The sequence below is a fragment of the Sphaeramia orbicularis genome, chromosome 12 (genome assembly GCF_902148855.1).
Source record: "Sphaeramia orbicularis chromosome 12, fSphaOr1.1, whole genome shotgun sequence".
In the NCBI taxonomy this organism is placed as follows: domain Eukaryota; kingdom Metazoa; phylum Chordata; class Actinopteri; order Kurtiformes; family Apogonidae; genus Sphaeramia; species Sphaeramia orbicularis.
In genome coordinates, this window is record NC_043968.1 from 42,394,659 (window position 1) to 42,412,550 (window position 17,892).

General features: G+C 41.1%; 1 protein-coding gene across 5 annotated transcripts in view; it reads right to left on the reverse strand.

Moving 5' to 3' along the window:
* Positions 1-17,892, reverse strand: part of LOC115429850 (voltage-dependent calcium channel subunit alpha-2/delta-1-like) — a 105,761-nt gene that overhangs the window by 64,599 nt on the left and 23,270 nt on the right. The window lies entirely within an intron of this gene.

Below are 17,892 nucleotides of genomic sequence, written 5' to 3' on the forward strand. Positions count from 1 at the left end.
CATCAGTATAAATTACCTGCTATTATAACTCACTCAATTATAACTCACTCAATATGAAGAGAAAAAAAATATGCTGTTTCTTCAACAATTCTGAGGTAAATCAAATATGGAGAAAATGTCACTAAAATGAGAAAATTATCTTAAGTGCACTTAACATAACTACAAACTCGACATGAATATAACTGAGTACTGGAAAGAATCTTTGTGCAAAAGTGAATAGGTACCAATTGTCAAGGAAACTGTAGTCCTAACTTTTTAGTCCAGCTAAATAAAATAAGGCATGTGAGCAGGGACTTAATGAGTGTGTGAGTGTATTTGTGTGTGTGTCTAGTGTGTGATTAGGGCTTTAACAGCAGAGTCTAATGACTCACAGCATGTCATCAAGTGTCGGTTTAATAACGCACTTCCAGACATTAGAGATCAGTGACTCCTCTGTAATTACGCACCACTACATAACACAATGCTTAAAAGTGCTCTGTTTAAGTGCTCACACTTTTGCTCTCATCCTTCTTAGGCAGTTAAATGAATATAAATGCTACTGATGATGTAACTTTGTTTTTAATGTATGTGTGTGATAGGTTATTGTGAACAAGACTAAGTTTTCCCATTTTGTTTGTCCTGTGTTGAATGTAGAGATAGTGTAGAAAGAGAGAATGAGAAGTGATTCATTTTGCGAGTAAGGACTCTGTTTATGATGCCCACGTTCCTTAGCAACCAGGATGTCATGGTAACCTGCTGCATCTGTGGACTATGCACTGTTAAGAGCAAAAGCTCCCATGCGATAGTTACACAAGAGACCCAAAGCATTTTGTTCATTATCTTCCCATTGTAGTTTAGGACATCTTTCTCCTCAGCAATTAAGACTCAACTCCAAACTGTTTCTTCCGACAAAAACTACCCACTCACAATTTTTAAAAAAATGTGTTCTATCAATGGAGAGTCAACCTCCGTTGAGATTTAAAGGGATGCAGGAGGCCAGGCTTGGAAAACAAGTGTTATTTTTGTTTCCAAAATGGCCACCATTTGTGGCTTAAACTCTGGTGGGCGGCCAAAGCCTTTCAGATCTACTGCCAGAATGCTAATGCAATCCAAATACTGAAATAACCCTAACCAATCAATATTCAAATAGCACAGTCCTCAGCTGACCATTCAGTGGTTGTTCATCTTTTATCCTAATGTGCTTCCTTTCTGTTGTGTGCAGGAACATTCTTTCTTTTTCCTTTTAATGTCTCTCAAGAAACATGCGTGCTTATTAGGGACCGAGCCCGAAGGGTGAGTCCTCTCGCTAACAGAGTGAGAGGACTTCCACCTGAAAGGAAAGGCCCTGTAGACCATTTTGATGTTGGTAAACAGTGATGATGTAGTTTGTGGGCGGGGCCTAATTGATGCCAGAAAGTGACAGTTGTGGTATCAACAGTATATGGAAGCCAGTGTCAAGAACGTGAAAATCAGGACAGAAACAGAGTAATGGAAGATACAGAGGCCTTCTCCGATCACTTTAATAGCACTGGTCTACAAGGAAAATGCTTCCAGAATAAAAGTAATGAAATTTTACCACATGAGAGTCACTGATAAAGAAAAATCAAGTGAAAAATGCTGGTTGGCTGAACTTTCCAAGATACAGCCTTGGGTCAAAATGTGAAATTCAAGAATTAACGAGAGAATGGGTTTGACTCAAAAGGAATATTTGTCTCAGAGCTACAAGATCTACTTCAAAACACTGTCTGCACATTAGAATACATTCACTTTACAGGTTCTATTTAGTGGAACATTTATAAAACTATTACATAAATGTACATAAACCAATATATATGTGTAATAACACTTAATCATATACCTTGAAAACATCAGCAAACCGGCACTTTTGTCATTTATTTTCCAATTAATCTTATTAAAGTACGTAACATTTAGCACATTTAATCTCTGAAGCAAATCATTTCTAAAAAATTGTAGACCAGTGTAGTCTGTCATTGAGAGACAAGTGTGTAAAGATGAGCTGAGCATTAGCAGCGAGGTGAAGTGCCTCCCTGATCCAGACTCACCGTAGACTCAGTGGGTCATGGAGCCGACGAAATGACCGGAGCTACAGAGGTCGGACATCTGTTTATATCCTGTTGAAAAACCCAGCATTTACACTAAAGAAAAGCTCAGGGCAGACACACCCCTCCATGCCTATAACTGTGCGCTTTGCAGTCATGTCCAGGATATTGAATACCAAGTGTTGCATCGGACATTTTAAGGGTAGGAATACCGTGGTAACTCGCACAATTCACAGGAGAAAAATCACATACACAGCCATCAGAAATGCTGAACCCGTGACACTTATTAGAGAATATCTTTTTTGGAATAGGCCACCACTCTTCCGCAATGATGGAATCCATCCCAACAGGCTCGGCAGCTCCACACTAGCGGCCAACATCCAGTACTCTGTACACACAACGCCATGTGACTGACTAGCGGTGTTCACCTCACACACCTCCTTCACCGTCTCGCCGCTGCCTGCCACTGAGCCATCCATTGAAAACACCGCCCCCTGCTGTCCGCCTCCAGTATCCACCCTACACTCCATCCCATCCATCTGGTTGCATCGCACTTCTGAGAGTGGATTACGTCATCACATCAAACAGCAACACGTGAATCCGTCCAATCTGCGCTCTTTTCCCAGGAATACACACACACCCTCTGACACACATCATCTGCACCTGGCCCTGTTTAACACCCGCTCTCTCACCACCAAAAGCCTCATCCCTCATGATTTCATTCTGGATAATAACCTGGACTTCCTCTGTTTAACTGAAACATGGCACAAACCACTGGACTATTTTTCACTCAACCAGGCAACACCCACAGGATACATATACACTGATAAACCCCGCCCAGAAACACGTGGTGGCGGTATTGCCACAATCCATAGAAAGGACATTAAAATCACCATGGTCTCCACCCCAGCAGTCTCCTCATTTGAACATGTAACATTCAAACTCCCTGGCCCCACCCCTCTGATTACTGCTGTCATTTACCGCCCACCCAAACCAAACCCAGATTTCCTCACTGACCTCTCTAATGTTCTTACCCAGCTCTGTGCCATCTCTACATCCGTCCACCTTCTTGGTGACTTTAACATCCATATCAACAATCCCAGCTGCACACAGGCCACGACTTTCACGATATCTTGCAGCGCCTCAACTTCACTCAACACATTCACTGCCCTACTCACAACCGTGGCCACACTCTGGACTTGGTCTGCTCCACTGGTATACAGATATCACCACCATCATGCCATAACCTTCACATTTCTGATCACCTGTTAATCAAAATGGACATAAGCATTCCCACTGCCCTGCCCCCCCCCCCAAACTCAAATGTACCATAACCTTCCATAACACAAAATCCATCACTCCCTCAGCTCTCACCACTGCACTCTGCCATAGACTAGCCGCATCCCCCCCACCACCATCTGACAATCCCTCTGATCTTGTCACTCACTACAACAACACCCTCTCCTCCTGTCCAGACCTACTTGCCCCCAACAAAACCAAAACAGTCATATTCACCCACTCTGCCCCTTGGCACACCCCTGCACTTCACCAGATGAAAACACAGAAACGTCAACTTGAATGACTCTACAGGAAAACCGGACTCACAATTCATCTACAAATCTACAAAGACCACATCCAAAACTACAGAAATGCACTTAATTCTGCCCGGTCAAATTACTACTCACACATCATCCACTCTGGCTCCAACAACCCCAAGGTACTGTTCTCCACCATCAACTCTCTGCTGAATCCCCATGACAATATTACTTCAACATTTACACCCCACAAATGCAAGACTTTCCTGTCATTTTTTCAATCTAAAATTGACACCATCTACACCAGCCTCCACACCCATGCCCCCTGCCCCACCCTCCCACCCCCCCACTGCTCAGCCACTATCTCAGTTCACTCCGATCTCTCATGCTCAAGTCTCCCAGTTTATAACTGGCATGAAAACACTAACCTGCACCCTGGACCCCATCCCATCCAAGCTTGTTAAAACCTGCCTCCCTGTTCTTTCCCCACTCATCACTTCCATTATTAACTCCTCCCTCTCCTCCAGATCAGTCCTTGGCACCCTCAAATTAGCCACTGTCACTCCCATTCTGAAGAAACCTGGACTCGACCCTGACAACCCCTCCAACTTCCGCCCCATCTCCAACCTCCCCTTTCTCTCCAAACTACTCGAGCGTGCCGCCTCTTCCCAGCTCCAAACCCACCTCACCTCCAATAATCTCTTTGAAACATTTCAGTCCAGTTTTCGTTCCAAACACAGCACCGAAACAGCCCTCCTCAAAATATCAAACGACCTTCTCCTCTCCGCAGACTCTGGCCATATAACCATTCTTATCCTCCTGGACCTCACTGCTGCCTTTGACACCATCCACCACTCCATCCTGCTCTCACGTCTGGAAAACACACTTCACATCACTGGTTCAGCAATCACCTGGCTCAAATCCCACCTCTCAAACGGACAACAATTCATCCACATAAATAACCACTCCTCCTCCACTGCTCCCCTGTCACAGGGTGTCCCCCAAGGTTCAGTGCTTGGCCCCCTGCTTTTCATCCTCTACATCCTCCCCCTTGGCAACATCATCCGTCGTCACGGTCTTAAATTTCAATGCTATACTGATGACGTTCAATTCTACATCTCGTCCGAACCCATCACTCCCTCCACCCTCTCCACCCTCTCAAACTGCCTCTCTGAAATAAAAACCTGGATGCATGCCAACTACCTCAAACTCAACTGTGATAAATCTGACCTCCTAATCATCGGCCCCAGATCCCTTACCCTGTCCGTTCACCACTTACATCTCACCGTTGACAATTCATCCCTGACTCCCTCTTCCCAAACACGTAACCTCAGAATCATCTTCGACACCAACCTCACTTTTGAACAGCACATCAAACAGGTCACAAAAACTTCCTTCTTTCACCTTAAAAACATAGCCTGTCTCTGTCCATCTCTCTCCCTCCCTGCAGCTGAAACACTAATTCACACGTTTATCACCTCCAGACTCGACTATTGCAATAGCCTCCTTTATGGTTTACCCTCAAAACTCCTCAATAAACTCCAGCTCATTCAGAACTCCACCGCTTGTCTCCTCACCCACACCTAATCACGTGAACACATCACCCCCATCCTCCAACACCTCCACTGGCTCCCAGTCAAACACAGAATAACATTCAAGATCCTCCTCCTCACCCACAAAGCCCTCCATCACCAGATCCCCCCCACCTCATCGATCTACTTGAGCCCTACGCCCCTTCCTGCACCCTCTGATCTTCCTCTGCTCACCTCCTGGCCCCACCATTAAAAGCCAAGCACCGAACCTTGGGTGACAGAGCTTTCTCCATCACAGCTCCAACCCTCTGGAACTCCCTCCCACCTCCTCTCTGACACTGCTCTGACCCCAACACCTTTAAATCCCTTTTAAAAACTCACTTATTTAAGATTGCTTTTAACGTTTAATCCTAATGTTTAATGTTTAACTGTTTTATATTCATATACCTGCCTTTGCACCTGCTTTTGATCTGTTTTTAATATACCTGGTTTCTGTTTTTATCTACTCCATGTAAAGTGTCTTGGAGTTCTATGAAAAGCGCTATACAAATAAAATGTATTATTATTATTATTATTATTATTATTATTATTATTATCCTTTTTAACCCTGCAGTTTAAAAGCATGAAGAACACAGAACAGGTTGAACACAGACCATCAAGATTTGTCTGATGGTTTTTGTGTGTTGAGGACCAATGTGCTGCCTAGTCAGCGAAAAGGACATAAAACACAGTTTTACAAGATGTGGGTGATCATGGACAAGTTGACCAACTCTATACTGACAGACCAAGTGCATTTGCATGGCTGGGCAAGTGTTGTTTAATGTACATTAAAACAATGTAAATCCCTGCTGATTCAGTCAGTTTCATCAGTCCAGTCCAGTCTGTTTAATGGCTTGCAAATGTAAGCAACTACGGTTTACCTCAAATGGCGTATTTAATGATGGTATTTGGTAAAAGTGAAGGTTGCTTGTTTTAGCATTTTGATTTTGACAAGCTACAGCACAGCAGACATTTTTCCTCCTCTTTTCCCTCTGTTCTCTCCATTTACATCCGTTGATATACAGTGTTGTTCTGCCACCAAACTGCGTGCACAACTGCGGTGACGTAGACTGTGAAGTTGACTCTGAAGTGGTCTACTGTATTTCGTTCATTTTTATATTATTCTGCCTCCACTTTCAACTGGAATTTGACCCCCTCAACATAATAAAAAAACCCCACCAAATTTGGCACGCATGTCGTACCTGGCGAAAAATGTTATAAAATATAAAAACTAACCCCTGAAGTGCCGAAATGCGCTCTGTAGTGACACCTAGATACACAAAACAGCCCTAGCAGCCAGTACGAATGTCATAGTGACATGAAACGAATGCTGACATTTTTGTCTCATCGAACCTGACAAATCATCCACTGACACCCATGAGCTAATTCCAACAGGAAGTTAGCAATTTGCCTTTCAATTAAAAAAATGCTCACACACAAACTTCCAATAGGAATGTCGTAGAGACATGAAACCAATGGCAAAATTTTGGTCTAATCCAGCCCTACACATCATACATTGACACTTATGAGCTAATGCCAACAGGAAGTTCACAATTTGCCTTTCAGACTAAAATGTCAAAAACTATCTTGTCTGAGGCAATTTGTCGTACTGGCTTCTAAATAGCAGCAGATGATAGAGTAAGGCCCAATCCCAATTCATCCCTTAGCCCTACCCCTTGGCCCTTGCACTTGGCATTACCCCTTGAAACGGAGCTGCAAGGGGTAGGGGTTGAAACATTTCCCTATGAAATGGGACAACCCTTCACAGCCTGTTACATCATCAGCAGTCATTGATGCTGCTATTAACAGATGTGAAAGCTTTGTTTCTGAAAGTATTCACCATGTCGTCGGCAGCTGTAACCACCTCTGTTGCATGGGCTTTGATCATCTTTTTGCAGCTATCAACTATAAACCGCAGAAACGCAATCTATAACACACTGAAATGGCATTAAACAGTCGATCAAATGATTAAGTTGTTTACGAAGAAAATACATACATTTGTGTGTTTCTTTCATCACACTGCTGCACTTTTTGGCTGTGTTTACCTCCATCTTGCCAATGATTCGAACAGAATTATGGGAGAGTTCTCCTACCCCTCCGTTTGTAGTGTGGTCCTAAAAATCTCCGTTTTGAGGGTCTGCCTTAGCCCTTCCCCTCCGTCTAATTGAGAATCAGGACAAACTATCCCTTCACGTATATGCGCAAAACAGAGGTGTGGAGGTAAGGGCCAAGGGGTGAATTGAAACTCAGCCTAAACCCTTCTCAAAAAACTGATCATGCACTTTTGTAATAACTGGCTAAGTATTTTTTTTTTTTTTATAAGCCCTGAAAGTTGTGAAGTCTGAAACTGATAATTCACTTCGGACTTTTTTCCCCACATAATATGTCACACAACTTATCACAAGTCTCAGATCCAAAAGATTTTTCAGATACAATGCATGGTTATGGATTAATTGCAGTTTTTTTCTCACTGAATTTAGCACAGACACACATGTCTGCTCCATAAGGAGCCATGTTTCAAATTACACATACAGTGGGTGTGTAGTATAGTGGGTAGTGCATCAGACTGCCATGCAATAGACTGAGGTTCGACTCCTGGGTGAAGTCGACTTTTTGTCTGCACATTTTCTAAAGGGGGCTTGCTGCATTGCATTGTGGGTATGTGAGATTTTGCTTGGTTATCTATACCAGTTAGTCCCTCATGGTGACGGGAGGCGGAACTGTGCCAGAATGCGAGGTCCCGCCCAATGCTGCTTGCAGCTTTAATCTTTCTTTCTTTCTTTCTTTCTTTCTTTCTTTTTAAATATGAATTTCATGACATCATCTTCTCTGCAGGTCAGTCCAGTGTCCTCTGAGCTGGCTGTTCTGTCTGGGGGAGATCTTGGCAGGCTGCCCTGTCCCCCTAAGCAGGTGCCTTTGTCAACAAGAATCCCTCAAGGTAGGTGGCAAAGCTTCAGAAGTCCCTTAAAGGCATGCACAGAGTGTAACCTTCCCCCACTCCCAGCAAGTCTGAGTGCTCTCTTTCTCCAGTTTTAGCCAGGCTTGAGACATGCTTTCAGCTAATGTCAAAAGTAAGATTTTTATACTTCAGACTGCACACAAACTGAATATTTCAGATGTGCTTTAAAAAGAGAATTAAATTTCAATTAGTTCAAACTATGGAGCTCAGAGAAATTTCTCAATGCTCATTAAATTACAAAATTATCTGCATTATAATGACTTAAAAGCCTCTATTTTAATTACTTTTATGTAGAATTGATTACTTATGCCTCTGTCATAGATGGTGTCAGTATCAGTGAATATTCCATGATGCTTTGTAGCAACACAAAATATTCATCCTGTCTATGATAAATGTACATTTGTGGAATGAGAAATGACCTGTTCCGCTGGGGGAAGTTAACCAACGGCCCTGTCGTTAAAAGGAAAGCTTCAATATTTAATGAGAACAGAGTCAGAGGAGTCAAAGGTGGCCTAGAACATTCAATCTAATGATGGGGGCAATCAGACCATAGCCGCAGCAGCAGCAGGATTTGACTCACAGACACACTGAGACAGAGGACTTAAAGAATGCAGGGCAGCAGTAGAGTGCTGAAGCTGTTTATTGTTTAACCAGTTTTCTTTGATTAAATCAGTCAGCTAGACCTACCAATCAGGTATGTAAATTAAATTGTCCCTAAAACATCAGTGTAAAAAAGGGCTCTCAAATTTGCATCAGTCTGCCATTACTTTGCACTAGTAAGAAAAAAAAATATTAGCAAGGTCTAGACAGGTCTAGTTAAATTAAGTGAAATCAACTTTATACATATCACAAAAATCTGGATTCATATATGTAGCAGAGCAGAAGAGATCCAGAAATATCAGTCATCGTAACATACATGTTTAAATGCATTGAAACACTTCTTAAAATTTTTTTTGTACTTTTTTTATTAGTTTAAATATAGTACAATATAGAGCCCGACCGATTGATCAGCCGACCGATTAATCGGGCTGATTATAGCGTATCACCAATTAATCAACATCGGCCAATATGTAGCTGATGTAGCTGATATATCAACTTTTTTTGCTGCGCGGAGATTCTGTCGCTCTCTGCTCCTGTGCGTGTGTGCTGCCTGGAGAATAAGAGGAACTTTAAAGCGAGTTAGTTTCACTTTCACTCCTGCTCGGACAATGACACCATCACCCCCCCACACACACACAATCACAGAGCAAACCCCCCCCCCCCCCCCCGCACTCTGACAAGGATGGACTGCTTATCCCCCCCGCGCAAAAATCATGGACTACTACCACACGCTCTGACAAGGATGGACCGCTAACCCCCCGACTCCAAAAATTACGCCCCCCCCCCCCCCCCCCCCCCCCATGCGCCGTCTTATGAAGTATTCACCCCCCACACACACCCATGTCTGTGCACTTCCTGTCTACCTCACAGTTTCATTCTGCCAGCAGGCCTGGGTGTTAATAGTGTAGGGGAGACTGGGGACAGTTGTAACACGGGTCAGTTGTAAGTCTTGCAATTGCTCCAATCAGGAACAACATTAGGACTCACCTAATTCACTCTGCACATGCTCAGTTTAGTCCTTAGTCGACATAAGAAGTTGTAGTGCCATGAGGCAGACACATCAAAAATTTGTGAGTGAAAACATAATTGTGTGGTAAGTCATGTTTTTTGCTCTAATTATTTTTGTGATTGCATAGTTTGTATTTGAAAGTTGTGTAAATTATATTTGTGAGATAAACAAAGATTTATGCAACTGTTTATCCACCTGTCCACAATTATCTAATATAAGATTATTATATCCTGTGTAGATCAGTGTTCTTATTTCATATATCGGCCGATATATTGGATATCGGCTTTTTTTTAGCCCCCAATATCGGTATCGGCATTGGCCCCAAAAATCCCATATCGGTCAGGCTCTGGTACAATATATGCAATCAAGCCATGTAGTGATTATTGTGGCAATTTTGATTACATCCATCCATCCATCCATCTATCTATCCACCTATCAATCCATCTATCCTTCTAACCATCTAAAACAAAACAATAACCAAAGATACAAATATATCTACACAAGAGCTCCTAAGCACAACTTTGCAAAAAGAAGGAAAAGAAAGGGGGGAAAAAGATATATCCAGCCACTGGTAATAGAATGAAATGATCACTGTCATTACTTGAGCTTTAAAAGCACAAAAAAGTAACAATTACAATTTTATGTTACAAAAATATGTTGTAATATTCTTTTTCCACAGTGACTTCTTCTTCTCAGTGTCATTCAATCCAAAGTATGATCATAAAATTGCATTTATTTTTTCAGCCTCTGCAGTTAAATTTCGATAAATCCTCCTTAATCAAGACCTTTAATTTCAAGCTTTTGGTGATCATATAATTGCATGAGCTGATATTGCAGTTATGACTGGGATTCAATTAAGTGTGCAGAGGTGTAAACACAACCACAAAGAGGCATGGTATAAAATAAAAAGGCAAGAGGAAGATTACAGTCTTAGTAGAAGGGATACAATATATGATGGTAGAACTATTAACAAAGCAAAGGACTGATATTAACTTAGTCACCTGCTGGATTGTGACATATGCTCAAATTCCTGTTAATGAAAAATAAGTGCTCAGGGAAGTATCAGTCAAATACCATCTTCAAGCAACTGGCAATAGAATAAAATGATGACTGTCAGTCACTACTTGAGTGACATAAAATAGGTTAGTTCGTGACATGGTCAATACCTGCTACTCTGTTTATTTTTAACACACATTGCAGAAGAATCGCTGGAGATTGAAAAGACAGGCTGAGCAGTAAAAGGGGGATCAAATTTTAAAGTAAAACATGTCCCTACTTTCAGAAGAATTTATCATCCATATTCAAACTCTGACACACACACACACACACACACACACATATTTACACAGGCACACATGCTGTATCCAAAAGAGAAGAAACAGGAAAGGACAGAAAGGGAGAAAAGAGGAACACAGGGCAAAGCAAAAATGGGAGAATAGGAATGAGGAGTGACAGAGAATTTTGGTGAAGTTATGGGAAAGGAAGGAAAGAGGCAGTTGGGAGCATTGAAGAAGAAAGGGCAGAATTTGAGGGAGGAATAAAGGGAAAAAGAAGCAGAAAATGTGAAATATATTAATATAGGTGGCAAGAATGGAGAATCAAAGCAAGAAGAAATGAAAGGAAATGAGCACCAGTAGAGCAAAGCTAAAACAGGCTGTGGATGTGGTTGCATGTGTATTTAGTCTTGAATGCAAGTGTAAACTGTGTGTGCTTGTGGCATTTGAGCATCAGAGCTGCATCACAGAAGCCACCAAAAAAAAAAAAAGTGACTCATTCTCTGCAGTATTAGATTTAGGCAATAACTCTGTCTGACACACAACTACACACACTGAAGGCCTTCTCTCACATTTTAAAATAATCAGCTCCACTAGACTGCAGATGATAAAGGATTCTAGTGTGAGGTAAAAAAAAAAAAAAAAAAAAAAGTTTTGCAGTTCTTCCAGCACTACTGTGGATTATTTCCTTTTGGGAATTCCAGTTTCACTTGACATCCTTTTTAAAGACAGCGCAGACTGAATACAGAATGTTGTGGCATCACATGAAAGCAGCACACTCTTTGATCGCCCATGAGTGGTTTGGAAACAGAATTATTTCCCAAGTCAAATCACCAGCGCTTTAGGAACATTAACTTGAAATGGTTGAAACAGTATGTCAAGAGTGATGATTCAAGTACAGAATAAAAGACAGAGGACTGGCAATATTTGAAAACTTGTTCTGTTACACTTATACCTGTCACCGTCTGATTATGTAGTATGCATACAGGATGGTAGTGCCTCCAAAAGCGTGTTAGCAGAACAGAGTTTGCTCTGTTCTCTCCTCACGGAATGATTTACAGGAGGGACCGGAAACTGTCACAACATACTACTTCGGGGGGATTTAAGTCTCTGTCAAAGGATCGAGAAAACAATACACTTCTTCATTGTGACTGTTTCTAGGTTTGCACTGAAATCATTGTTGAGCTATTGAACAATTAATGTCAAGTTTTGTCTTTAGTCATTTGTAATGCATGAAAGTTCTTTGTCTGCTCCGTCTTTAGTTATTATTCTAACTATGTTAATGTCACTCTGTCAACCAGGTCACCCTTGGAAAAGAAATGTTCATCTCAGTGAGTATTTTACCTGGTTAACCCTTACAGACCTATTATTAGTGGCAACCTCCAAATGAATCTACACATCTAACCTTTACCAAGAGAGGTCCCTTTTTATTATTAAACCCTCTGGATTTTCCAGTGAAAATTAGGTATTACATTTAATAATAATAATAATAATAATAATAATAATAACAACAATAATAATGATAATAATAATAATAATAATAATAATAATAATAATAATAATAATAATAATGGATTGGATTTTATATAGCGCTTTTCTAGACACCCAAAGTGCTTTACATTATTGATCCATTATTCATTCGCTCTCACATTCTCCCTCTGGTGGTGGTAAACTACATCTGTAGCCACAGCTGCCCTGGGGCAGACTGACAGAAGCGTGGCTGCCAATTCGCACCTACAGCCCCTCTGACCACCACCAAACATTCATACGCATTCATACACCAGTGTGAGTGGCACTGGAGGCAAGGAGGGTGAAGTGTCTTGCCCAAGAACACATCAGCACTTGGACAGAGCAGGATTCGAACCGTCAACCCTTCGGTTATTGGACGACCCACTCTATCACCTGGGCCATGGCCACCCCCATTTGTGTATTTCAGGTACCCTGTTGATGCAACAGTTTAAATAAACTCCTAAAAAATGGCTACTCCTCAAGAAAAAGCATAATGCGTATTGTGGTTTATTGAAACAAAATCGAATACGCAGACTAGAGATGGGAATCGAGAACCGGTTCTTTTTGAGAACCAGATCCCAGTAGCTTGATTCCTTGGAATCATTTGCCTGCCTGCTTAACAATTCTGCTTATCAATTCTGTCTTCGTTGCGCATGCGGGATGACGTCACATGTACGCTGCATTGTTTTGGTCAGACTGTAGCCAACATAGCGTTGAGGCAGAACTGGTCTAAAAAGACGACACCAGGTCCACTTGCTAAGCTTCCATTTCTTCAAAAGGGTGGAATGCCTCCAATATGTTCAAACATTTGTCCAGAGCATGTGATTAATTTGATACACTACTTAGCGGCGCTTGTGACTCTAGTGTCAGAGTGAACACCAGGCCGTCATCTGGGCCCAGTTCCGGTTCCGGTGCAGGCAACAAACGTCGTACTCCCTCAAATACAAGTTTCTGAGGGTAGGGGAAAGGAAATGAGGTGCACAACAACGGGAGATGAGCAGAGTCGAACCGGTTCCACGTAGTGCAAATGGGGCAATAGAGGAATTAGTAAAGTGTCTTTAGTTTCATGTTCACTGTATGCCCCCCCCCCCCAAAACCAGGCGCGGCATCATCTGTTATTATTATTTGGACATACTGTATATGTTGTATTTGAGAGAGATGAAATATAAAAGACAGTTAATGCAAACACACCTGTTTGTACTCTTTTATTTCTTCACCTAATGAGAATCGATAAGGAATCGGATTGATAAGCAAAATCGATAATGGAATCGGAATCGTTAAATTCTTAACGATTCCCATCCCTAACGCAGACTCAAGATTAAGTATGGAAGACATGTACCGTCACATCCACCAAAATATCACTGATGCCATTGATGAGGCTATGGTATAGCAAACATGGCAAGAAATTAAGTACCATCATGATGTGCTTTGTGCAACTAATGGTGCCCATATAGAGGTGTATCATATGAGGCAAAAAACTTCAATCTCCTTTTGTTTTTGTAATAATTTCAACAGATTTAATTATAAATTTGCTTCTGAAAAAATTTGTTAAATTGTAAAGAGACTTTGGCTGAATTCCAATTCACTGCTTGGCCCTCCCCCTTACCCCCACCCCTCTGTTTTGCGCATACACGTAAAGGGGTAGTGTAGTCCCGATTCTCAATTAGACAGAAGGGAAGGGCTAAGGCAGAGGGCTGTATAGCCTCATATCCTGGAGATTTTCCAGGACCACACGACGAACGGAGGGGTAGGAGAAATTTCCCATAGTTTTGTTCAAATCATCAGCAAGATGAAGGTAAACACAGCCAAAAAGTGCAGCAGTGTGATGAAAAAAAAATACACAAATGTATGTATTTTCTTCATAAACAACTTAATCATTTGATCGACCGTTTAATGCCATTTCAATGTGTTATAGATCACATTTCTGCGGTTTATAGTTGATAGCTGCAAAAAGATGATCAAAGCCCATGCAACAGAGGTGGTTACAGCTACTGATGGCATGGTGAATACTTTCAGAAACAAAGTTATTGCATCTGTTAATAGTGGCACCAATGACTGCTGATGACGTAACAGGTCGCAAAGGGTTGCCCCATTTCATAGGGGACTGTTTCAACCCCTACCCCTTGCAGCTCTGTTTCATGGGGCAGTGTCAAGTGCAAGGGCCAAGGGGTAGGGGTAAGTTGGAGGGCTAAGGGGTGAATTGGGATTGGGCCTTCATGGACATACCGTATATTCCAGACAGTTGTTCATACAACAACTTGCAGTCTACGATCTACTCATAGGGGTCAAAATTATTAATACCTATACTACCTTGAGTTAACTACGTGATTCTGAATGACAAGAAATACTTGAAACATTTTACAGTTGCCAGTGGTATAGAGCATTTGGTTGGAGCAATGTTAATTGTGTTCTTCTGCAGTGATAAAAAAAAAAAAAAAAATGCACATACTTGAGAGACGGCACATCAAGGGAGCCCCATTGTCAAATATAGCGATTGAATTAAGGTGACAATATGGGCAGATGTCAGATTGATAGACAGCAAATCCAAGAGGGCCCCTGATTAAGTTAATGACAGCAGCCATCACTCTAATTGGATTCTATTCATTGACGAACGCAAGCACACACATACACCCAGACATGCACACAAACGAATAAACACTTGCACACCATCGCCAGCGGAGACAAGTTACCCTAGTGTAAAGAGAAATGCCACCAGTCTGAGAGGCAACGATTTCCTGTTTATTTCAAGTACAACACAGGCCGAACTGTACAGCTGCAAGGAATGGAAATAAAAACAGCTTCCATGTGTTTAAAGTGGTGTCTTAAAGTATTCACCCAGCAGAAAAGGAAATGTAGTCGGTCAGTATTTCTGTTTGACAGTCCACAATTGTTCTTTATGATTCCGAAATATGCTGCAATGTTGAATGCAGCTGGAGTTTGTACTTCTGGATTTTCTGAACATAAACCTCAAAGTCTGATAATAACGATAACCCTAAATTAGGATACAAATTACAGTATGCTTTTAGAGTCATCCCATTTATTACAGTGAGAATTAGAAAAGATAACACATATGCCAAAAGTGCAATTAGCTGCAGCTCATCATGAAACGCCTTAAATATCTTTGGGTGGAAATAAATGTGCATATGCAAGCTTTTTATATTTCTATGTGTGTCTCCTGCTGCTAAATGACTTAAGAGGTTCAGGCATGAAAAAGGTCCTGATGTTGAATTGTGGACTAAGAGGCCAGGATGCTAATGGACGAGGGGTCTGGAACAGGCCTCGCCTCTTTTGTATGCAGCCTCACGGGAGGTGTGGTGGTGTGCTGCACTCATCACTCTTCTTCTCTTTTACACTCATCATCATTATTCTCTCATACATATTATCATGCAGTTTTGTTCTACCCCACTTTTTCTTTCTCTATAACCCTCCACATGATCACTCTCTTACGTGAGCGTGTTGTGCGTGATCACAAAAGAAACAAAAGATACACAGATGGAAATGTGACAGAACTAGAGACAGGAATGATGATACTGAGACAGGCAAAGTCAAAGATTCAATCTAGGTAGGGGAACATTAGATTAGTCTAGGGCAGGTCAAGAATATTACATATGCTGCGGTCATCCTTGCCCTTCCTTCATTTCGATTCATGGTTCTGTTAAGTGGACGAATGACTATTTATGGTCCCCTCCATAAACTGATCAATAAATTGGTCATAAAGCTGGCTTGGTTCCACTTTATTATACTGAACACCATTTACAGTACCCACCACCGGCCATGCTGCTTCAATGCTAAAGCAGGGACAAGTAAATGTACTTTGAGGGGAACAATTAACATGGTGTTCAGATGGAAAAAAAAAGAAAAAAGTTAACATCCCTCCCCTTTCACTGTTTTCACAACAACTGCCTTTAACTTGTACAGGTGAAATGCACAGCAGATGGTGTTGGTAAAATATAAGAGCACTGCTATTAATTCACTGAGCAACAACACCAACATTCCTAAAAACAGATGATTACAAATGTGTAAAAAAATAAATAAATAAATAAAACAGTTTGGGTGAGTTGATGGAGCAATCAATGAGAATGTAACTATGGCAACACACTGTCAGGCTTTAATTGGGGGTTTCTGTCTCTTCTGGCCAGATTGATTGAGACCAGCAGTGCTTGAAGATCTTAATTTAGTTACACAGGTACTGCTGTGTTTCAATAAATGCTTGACAACATGCCATATGTAATGATATACTGCATAACAGGCTGAAGAAAAAAAACATGGTGCAACTGGCAGGGAGTATGTACTTCATTGGAGAATTGTATCATATAATCATGGTTCAATAATGCGTGTTGCATGTAGTTAATCATAGAACTATTTTTATGGCAACGTCTAAATGAATTTTCCCCTGCATTTAACCACTCCCATACAATTCATCACCATTTATTGTGACATCTCAAGCATTTTACTTTTTTTAGTGAAGATCAGGTATTTTCCCATGGCAAATATACTTATGTAGATGTTCATTGAACCTCAAAGCTAATTCAAAGGTGTTTTTATCAAAACAGAGAACGTGAAGAAGAAAAAGTGACTTTTTCAGCAGAGTATTTCACTAACAGAACATATAAACAAGCATTTAATCACTGTCAGTTGTCAAACGACATGGATTTTATTGGTGAATTAATGTTGCAGATGATGACAAAAGACATCTCTGATGCCACTAGAAAAGCTGAGAAACTGCCTTTTACCTGAATTATTCGTGTGTATTGATAGCCTTAGTGGTTAATAGGTTAATAAACAGTATGGATCAGTTGATTTTGTTTGCCCGCAGCTGTTTAAGTCTTTGAGGTTCAAGACTAAGGAAGGATCCACAAACTCCCAGATTTTTTTTAATGAGCATAAATTGTGTTTTCACAATTCTTCATTACTATTCAGCTACATATGTCATTGTTCCTGAATGCAAGCCAGAAACAATTAAGTGCAAAACTGAGATAATTTTTCTGTTATTTCCATCATATTATTTTGTTTGTTCAGTTAAAACAAATGTCCAATGAAAGCAGCCAGTATGGACTTGGTTAAAGTGGTTAAAGGAAAGTCAAAGGATTCCTAAAAGATGAGTCGATAAACAATCCGCTACTTTTTTAACAGCGAAAAATACTATAATAAAAACATTTCCTTTTGTTTTTGCATTTTGTCATGAAGCAACCCAGACTGGTACATTTGAATTAAGTCATCTAGCTGGAGGACGTCTGCTTACATTGGATCACTATGATGCCTAAAGCGATGGCAGTGTTCCAGTGTCGTTTCTGACATGAAATGAGAAGAAGCAGATTGTTTCTGTGTGTTTCCCTGGGCTCTGTGCTAACGGAGACACTGCACTATGATCTCAAAAATACACCAGAATTTTTTCT